Raw genomic sequence first — 9,667 nt, forward strand, 5'->3', positions numbered from 1 at the left:
TCTGCCAACCAAAGTTTTCACGGTGTGCACTCTCAAAAGTTCTGCTTGTTTTTGCATAAGTTAGCAGATTGATTGCTCTGCTTGAGACAGTAACTGTTAAGATTGAGCCTATATTTCAGAAGTTAAAAATCAAATTAAGTTACAGTTTTTGTTCCCAATTTTGATGGGAGGCTTTTCACACGGCGTATATTTATATCACTTATTTTCTTATGTCAACTCATGATGGATAGTAGGTTGAAACTATGGACTGTCAAGTCTGTGGCCAGCTCTGGTTAGTGGAGCTTAAGATGCATGCCATTTTACTGTACACTGTTTAAAGATTTGTAGTTATTTGATTTTTAAGGTGTACCTCTTTGCATCCAATGTACAATGCTGTAGGTTTTCAGTTTTGTTTAATTTGTTTGCTTTGCTTTGATGCAAGTAAATTGTAATTTATAATTAGATCACTCACGACTTTAAAAATTTGCCAAAAATCACCAGTTCAAATTGAACATCCTTAAATTTGTTAGATCCAGAGTACTTGGAGCACTGACTTATCATATGTATGCAGCTTATGGAGGATTTTCTTTGTTAACCTAGGTTTTAATTTAGGATGTCTTGAAGCATGCAACATAAGTGGTTCTGAGCACTTCTATAATCTTCATTTACAGTCAAAATGGCAAACAGAAGTTGGCAAGTGTTGCAAGAGTCAAATTCTTTTTATTATTTCTTTTGTGAGATTCTGGCATTGTATTGTTTTTATTTTTATCTAATAGCCATTTTATTCTAATTCATTGGTGCTCATTTTTCATGGGCCTTAGATGTTACCAAGAATATAGATGTCCTATTGCTGTTAATGAAGTCTTCATGCCTTCACAAAACTTTGTGCATTTACGGAACTTCCTGGAAATCCATATCCCAAAGCTCCCAGAATTGCCCTAATGGAGTATACATGGCAAACATCCAAAAGGAATCCCTTGAGCAAACAAATATAAAAGGATAAGTCAAAGTTTTCCAGGCTTGAGTAAGAGACAAGCCCAGAGTTCTCTAATTGCCAGACCGAGTACCACTCTGAGATTGATACAAGTGATGTTAAGCTTGATACTTATTTTGGTTTTTCAAAACAAAGAGTATGTTTAAATATTTGAATTCCAAATTCTATTTTCAGGTATTGTTCTAGATTCAGGAGATGGTGTCACTCATGTTGTTCCCATCTATGAAGGCTATGCCCTCCCACATGCAATCTATAGAGTGGACCTTGCAGGTAGAGACTTAACTAATGCACTATGCAATATCCTGACTGAGAGAGGTTACTCCTTCACTACAACAGTAGAACGAGAAATAGTTCGAGACATAAAGGAAAAATTGGGATATGTTGCAATGGATTATGAAAAGGAGCTGGAACTGGAAAAGACCTCTACTCCATTGGAAAATACTTATGAGCTTCCAGATCGCCAAGTGATTACAATTGGCTCTGAAATATTTAGGTGTCCAGAGATTTTATTCCAGCCTGCTCACATTGGGATGGAAGCTCCGGGGGTACATGAAACTACTTACAGCTCTATCATGAAATGTGATGTGGATATTCGAAAGGACTTGTATGGTAACATAGTTTTGAGTGGGGGATCCACTATGTTTCCAGGCATGGCTGATCGGATGAACCAAGAGATCACAACACTTGCTCCAAGTAGCATGAGGATCAAGGTGGTTGCTCCTCCAGAGAGAAAATACAGTGTCTGGATTGGAGGCTCCATCCTGGCTTCTCTCAGCACATTCCAACAGGTAGTCCTACGCCCCACATTCTTGAAATCAGAAATATCAACTCAACCATATTTCAACACTTGAACTATAACCTATAGCTTAAATATTTGGAATAATGGATCATGAGACTCCAGAAAATAGGCTTTATTTAATTGCCAATTATTTTCATTAGTATCCTTCATGCTTATAAAAAGTATGTTATTGTTTTGAGATCTGAAAACACCTCCCAGGTATTGTTTCTGATAGGGGAAGAAATTTACAACCACACATTTTTAAGTTCCTTAAGAAACATACTTGAGGAGCTGCATCACAAAGCACAGACTTCCTTAGACTCTTGTGTCAGGTCTGACCTATAGTTTTTCCACCAATTATCACCAAGGACTTGCACTGTGCCTCGTCTCCTTGAAACTCCCTTTGCAAAAAGAAAGCTCCCGAAAGGTCTTATCTAAGCAGAGCTCTGGTCTTAGAAGGACTATACCAGGTTGGTGTTAAAGGGTCTTTCCTGAGCTTTCCAAAAATAAACTTCCCTTTGCCAAAAGAAAGGTCCTGAAAGGTCCTATGTAAGTAGAACTTCAGGTCCTGAAAGGTTTTATATAAGTAGAGCTTCAATCATAGAAGCTCAGCCCTTAGTAGAGATCTAGTCCTAAAAGGCCAGCTTGCTAATTCATGTCCCAAAAAGACCTTACCAGGTCTTACTTGAGCATGGCAAAGAGTTAGTCCTAAATGGTCTGAGCTAGAATGTTCGATTGAGAACAAGTTGATGTATCCAACTCTGGTATAACTTGATTGACATAAAAAATGTAAGAGGGTAGTCCAGACTCCAAACTGATAATAGAACCTATGTGAATGGCTTGATGCTAGTCATGAACCAATGCCTTTGGCTACAAGTATTCTTTGATTTTATTAATTTAGACAGTGGAACTAGTCTAATAGAAAAAATGAAACCCTAACCTTAGCAATTTCATTCTAATACCAGTTGGACCCAACTCTACTCGAAGATATCTCTGGCTAAGGAACTATAACTTTTGTTGTTTATATTAACCGATACTAAGGTTCTAACATCAAATAACATCATTCTGATTATTTCATATTTGGTTCATTGATTCATCAAACACAAGCATGTTTGTGACTAATTTCATTGTTGGTTTTTACAGATGTGGGTAACATGAGCAGAATATGACGAATGTGGCCCATCAATTGTTCACAGGAAATGCTTTTAGTCCATCCTGTAGTTTCCAGTAGAGAGTTCATTGTTTCCTGAATCTTGTCGAGTAGTAGTTATTGTCGAGTAGTAGTTATTTTGTGAGAAAATGGTTTGCTGGCTCCAGGTTTGTAAAAGTATGGTTGAGGATATTGATTTCGGATTAACTACATACAGCTCAGAGACAACTAGATTTCTACAATATGTATGGTTTGGGTTGATCATTATTGTTTGGCAATTATGTAGGAAGGAAAATGGGTTGTCTATTTGTTATTTCTTTTGAGATGCTTATAGCTATTACTTATATTGATGCTTATAACTATTACTTATATTGGACGAATAATATAATGTTCTTTTTGTCTGCTAGAATGTGCTTGGTTGTATGAATTGGTCACTCCATATTAACTTACAGAATTTCAATTCTCATTCTTGGTTGTTTGAATTCGTTACATGTATATTAACTTACAAAGTTTCAATTTTCATGAAACAGGTTTTCTTGCCAATACAAAGGCACAATATATGTTGAATTGGTTACATATATATTAACTTACAAAATTTCAATTTTCATGAGTAGAGCTCTGGTCCTAAAAGGCCAGCCTGCTAAGTCATGTCCCAAAAAGACCTTACCAGGTCTTACTTGAGCATGGCAAAGAGTTAGTCCTAAATGGTCTGAGCTAGAATGTTCGATTGAGAACAAGTTGATGTATCCAACTTTGGTATAACTTGATTGACATAAAAAATGTAAGAGGGTAGTCCAGACTCCAAACTGATAATAGAACCTATGTGAATGGCTTGATGCTAGTCATGAACCAATGCCTTTGGCTACAAGTATTCTTTGATTTTATTAATTTAGACAGTGGAACTAGTCTAATAGAAAAAATTAAACCCTAACCTTAGCAATTTCATTTTAATACCAGTTGGACCCAACTCTACTCGAAGATATCTCTGGCTAAGGAACTATAACTTTTTTTGTTTATATTAACCGATACTAAGCTTCTAACATCAAATAACATCATTCTGATTATTTCATATTTCGTTCATTGATTCATCAAATACAAGCATGTTTGTGACTAATTTCATTGTTGGTTTGTAGAGATGTGGGTAACACGAGCAGAATATGACGAATGTGGCCCATCAATTGTTCACAGGAAATTCTTTTAGTCCATCCTATAGTTCCCAGTAGAGAGTTCATTGTTTCCTGAATCTTGTCGAGTAGTAGTTATTGTCGAGTAGTAGTTATTTTGTGAGAAAATGGTTTGCTGGCTCCAGGTTTGTAAAAGTATGGTTGAGGATATTGATTTCGGATTAACTACATACAGCTCAGAGACAACTAGATTTCTACAATATGTATGTTTTGGGTTGATCATTATGGTTTGGCAATTTTGTAGGAAGGAAAATGGGTTGTCTATTTGTTATTTCTTTTGAGATGCTTATAACTATTACTTATATTGATGCTTATAACTATTACTTATATTGAACGAATAATATAATGTTCTTTTTGTCTCCTCAAATGTGTGCTTGGCTGTATGAATTGGTCACTCCATATTAACTTACAAAATTTCAATTTTCATGAAACAAGTTTTCTTGCCAATACAAAGGCACAATATATGTTGAATTGGTTACATATATATTAACTTACAAAATTTCAATTTTCATGAAACAAGTTTTCTTGCCAATACAAAGGCACAATCAATGTTACTTGGGAGTGGGAGCGACATTTTCAGAAGCTCCCGGTTTGGGAGCGAATCCCAGAGCAATTTTTTAAAAATATATATATTTTTTATATTTTTTAATTTTTGATACATATATGTCAACAAAAACATGTAGAATGATGAATTAGATATAAAAAACATAAAAAAACATAGATTGATCATTGAACCATATCACATCAATTATCTAGAAGTTATAATCTTCATCAACCATGTCCACAAGTTAGTAACATACATATTACAACTGCAACATATTGAGTCTCATGAATCATGATTCATCAAATTCAATCTTAAAGTTTCAACTTCAAGCTTTCAAAATTGAAAATTCAATATATAACATTTATCATCATTGATCACCAAAGTTGTACTTGTAAGCTAAGTTTAACCATTACAAGAAATAATATCTTAGATATTTCTAAGTTCTAACTTCTAACTGTTAACATGAAATGAAATGTTATAAAATGAAACATGAATAATGAAATGAATTAATGAAATGAAACAACTTTAATCTTTCACGAAGCATCATATTCATAATTCACAATCATTACCAATGAGTTATAATTGCCAACTTCAAACTTCAAATTTTCATTGTCACAGTCATATATTGTTTACAAAAAATATCATTATGATATGAAAGAGTCAAGATTCAAGGACTCAAGACTCAATAGTTATGAAAACTAATAGAAATTAGAAAAGACAAGTAAACTGTAAATCTACATGTGGCCCTTGCCACAAGAGTCTCTAGGAGTATAAGCAGGTCGTGGTGGTCTTCTAGGAGTCTCCCGCACAGACCGACGACCAGAACTAGAAGGCACATGCCCTCCACGTGAGGGTGTAGATGGAGGTGGCGACAGCAAAGGAACAAGACTCAGAACTCAAGCACTGCTACTAGATGGTGGAGGTGGCATGGCTGCTACAACTACTTCATCTTCATCCCTTATAAGTTCCTCTTCCAGTTCTTCAAGATGTATAGTGCCATCCTCCAAATTGTCTTCCTTTGGGTGGTTGTCCCAAATTTTATATGTGGGATCCTCATAAGCCCGATCACAGTAATGACTCAACAACCTCAAGTTGTAGTGCACATAAACCAAGCTTTCTGCCCGGTTTTCATTGAGTCTGTTTCTTTTCACATTATGTATGAAGCTGTAGGTGCTCCGACACCTCTTTGCAGAAGAAGTATTTACAACCTGTGATAGGACTTTTTTTTTCCAATTTTGGCAAAAGTCCCTAGCCGCCATATGTTTCCCACCATGTGAGAGAATAAAATCTGTCTCTGTCCTCCATTGCATGGAAGTTACCAAACAAACCATTGCCACTGAAGTATTTGCCTATTTCAAGGCACACAGCTGCACATTCTTCCCTGTCAGGTATCAACTTTTCTAATGCTTGGAAATGTCCATTAGTTATCTCTGCATCTAAATGGGCTTTGGTCCTAATCCCACCCCCTAGTGCAGGTTGGCCCAACCAAGATGTAGAGCAGTATTTTGGTGTAAGGATATATGCCAAGCAATGTAGTGGAAGATTAAGTCTATTCCATCGTTCACACACACAATCGTGAATCAGTTTGTACAAGTCGGCATCTCTGTTATGAACAATATCTTTTATTTGCCCCAACATGGTATCCATATACTCATACACCTCGCAAATCACTGGTTTATCTGTATCTGCAAACTGAATCATGCGATAAATGGGCTTGGTGAAATCCAATACTTGCCTCACACTTGTCCAAAACTGACCATCAAGAGCGGTCTCCTCCACCAGTTCAAAACCTCGCTTGTCAGTTGCATTTGTAGCCTTTTCCTTTAATACCTGCCAATGTGGACTTGATACCATGCTAGCTAATGACTCTCTTACCTTCAAAAGGCGTCTGAAGGTGAGGTAATAGCTACCAAATCTGGTCTTTGCAATCTTCAACAACTCCAATCTTGAGTGACTGCGGAAAAGGTCATGGGTATTGCTATGATTTGTAATAAATTTTATCATTTGTTTGCCTTTCTAGTACAAATCACCAATCCATTTGTATTGTGCATTTTTGTTCTTGACAATATCATCCATCAAAAGGTTCAATGTGTGAACCAAACATCTAGACCAAAATATGTTGGGGTATTTATCCTCAATAATTGCTCCCGCTGCCTTACAATTAGGAGCATTATCAGTGATGACTTGGATGACATTGTATGGTCCAATACGGTCAATTGTTTCAAGTAATGCTTCTGTAATGTTGATGGCGGTCTTGAACTTGTCTGAGTAATCATGTGCAGTTAGAAAGATGGCACCACTAACAGACACAACAAGAACACTTATCAATGGCTTGCCTTTTACATTTTTCCGTCCATCAAATAAAATGGACACCCCATGGTTAGTCCAAGAACTTGTCATTCTATTCAAAGAATGTGATATTTTTGCTTTTTCATGATCATGGCCAATGGTTCTTGCCTTGTCATATCGAGGGCTTTTATATCCTTTAGGGGCATCATTTATGGCAGAAACCATTTCGTGCCAATAAGGTGAGCGAAGAACATTGAATGGTATCCCACATGTATAGAGAAACCTTTAAACCTTTGAATCCACATCATTCCTACACCCCTCATCAAGGAAATATGATATGGTTCTACGCCTTAAAGATGATGACCCTATGCCTCCATATCCACTGCCTTGGGAGGATGCTGAAGGAGTTATTTGTGCTTGTGATTGTGAGCTTGGTTCAAAGAAACCCCTTAATTTTAGATTTTTATTGGGCTTCCTCCTCTTCCCTTATGTATTTGGCTCTATCTGTTGCTGACACAGCTGCACAAGTTTTGATTCCTATTTGTTTATCTCCATCCCATGGTCTTTTCCCGCAGAGGTGTTTTTTGGCATGGGTGTATGAACCTATGTAATTATTGTTGCAATGGGGGCAATGAAATCCAGTGGTTCCACCCCCTTTCCCTGCTTCAGACATGTTAACATATTTCCACAATGGGGTTTGGTCTTGTTTAGATTTTTGAGAGTCATGTTCACCCTCCTCCAGCTCCTCCTCACCGGGGTTTTCATCAAATCCACTTTCTCCAGCTTCTTCATCCCCCTCTTCATTTTGGCCCCTCCATTTCCTACTCTCCAGCACCATAATAACCATAAAAGGGACCAAGAAAATGCCAAGAAATATAGCCAGGTCCATGGTGTTCGATATTTGTAGGCTTTTGAATCTGCAAAATTTAATGGGAATGGGAATGGGAATATGAATGAGAAAATTAATTTAATTAATTTAGATTATTTAATTTAATTTATTTAGATTCATGATGTTTTTACTAAATAAAGTAAACTAAATTAAACTAACTAAACTAAACTAAATTACTAAATTACTACCTAACTATGGTTTAAAATACTAAATTATTAAGTTACTAACCTCCTTGCAGGCTTGCTCCTTGCTCCTCGGTGCTCACTCCTCGCTTCTCCTCACTCCTTTGCTCAGTCTCCTTTGCTCTCCTCAACTCATTCAAGTGATAATGAAATATTTTTTTGCCCCCCAAGTCATTTTAAATTTTTTTATTTTTTTTTTATTTTTTTTTATGTCCACGGAAATTTTTTCGCGCGAGTCGCTCCCGAAGAAAAAATTAAAAGCTTGGGAGCGATCGCTCCTTGATCGCTCCTGAGCTTGAATTATCATGTTTAGATCATCTTCTGTATTTTTGCATTTTTTGAACAGATTCAAATGGACATGAAGTTTGTCAGGGTAAAAATCCCAAAAAGTGGCCCAAAATCTAGTGATAAGGAGGGGAAGCAATGCAGGTAATTTCCACTGCAACTTGATTCCATATTTTTACAAGTTCTTAACATAAATGGTAATTTTTTATTAAATGGTTGTTCACAAGTCAACATCTCTTTCTACCTGTTGTAGAGCTTCTTTAACTTTAATTGACCTGTTATTATAGTTAGAAGGTTATTTGTCAAATTTCATATCATAGCTATTTAAGTCTTGTCACAACCTATTGTTTATTTCCCATTTCATATCTATGATATCTTTGTCTTATTGCCACCTCATTATATGTAATGGTTTTTTCCTCAACGAAAATGGGCACAAAGGTTCCTTAGCCAAAATTTAAGTTTCTTTCACACGCCACACCCTCATTATTTGAGTATCCTCATCCTACAACACCTCCAAAAACAACTTCTACAGTAAAAATGCCAACGGTTGTTTTGTATCTATTAGCAAAGGCTAAAGTGAGAACAAAGAAAGAAACAAATCAGAAAATTGCTATGGATGAGGGAAAGATTTTTGGTGAAGAAGGACCAATGAAAGGCCCAAAATCTAGTAATGAGGAGAGGGAAGCAATGCAGGTAATTTCCACCTACAACTTGATTCCATACTTTTACAAGTTCTTAACGTAAATAGGATATTTTTATTAAATGGAAGTTCATAAGTCAACATCTATTTCTAGATTTTGTAGAGCTCCTTTTCCATTCATTGAACTGTTATTATAGTTAGAAGTTTATTTGTCAAATTTAATATCATAGCTATTTCAGTCTTGTCGCCAATTATTGGTTATTTCCCATTTCATATCTATCATATCTTTGTCTTATTGTCACCTTATTATATGTAATGGTTTTTTCTTCAGTGAAAATGGGCACAAAGGATTCATATAGAATATTATAGTTGAGATCTAGGAATGGAGTGTATCACACCATTGTTGTTCATGGTCATGGTTGTATTCAGAAAATCAGGGTCAATTTAACATTGTTATTTGAAGTTTATTTCTCCTTCATTTTATGATCTTGGGCTTCTTCTCAATTTTCCCATCTACATAACCCACTCTTCCTCTATGCTTATTCAGGTTAATTTAATTTTTGCAAGTGGATATTGCATCTTCAGTAGCCATTTTGTGAAATTATCTCAAATGTACCTTCAACATTATTATTTGTGTCCTCATAGGGTGATCAAAAGCCTATTTTCCAGGCCTTTATATTGTTATTTTCCGTGGTAATAAATGTTGACTAAATGATCTCGAACATTGAAAATATATCATTATGAAACATTATA

The 9,667-nt window shown here is 35.9% G+C and overlaps 1 pseudogene across 1 annotated transcript; it reads left to right on the forward strand.

Annotated features, from left to right (window-relative positions):
• Window positions 1-327: 327 nt before the first annotated feature.
• Window positions 328-4,102, forward strand: LOC149139501 (actin pseudogene; annotated as a pseudogene). The gene is made up of 2 exons (XR_016265048.1): window positions 328-1,761; window positions 4,037-4,102. The product of XR_016265048.1 is annotated as an actin pseudogene (transcript).
• The last annotated feature ends 5,565 nt before the right edge of the window (window positions 4,103-9,667 follow it).

This window comes from Pinus tabuliformis, chromosome X (genome assembly GCF_031772625.1).
Source record: "Pinus tabuliformis cultivar Carrire ecotype Pingquan chromosome X, CPIR1, whole genome shotgun sequence".
Lineage (NCBI taxonomy): Eukaryota > Viridiplantae > Streptophyta > Pinopsida > Pinales > Pinaceae > Pinus > Pinus tabuliformis.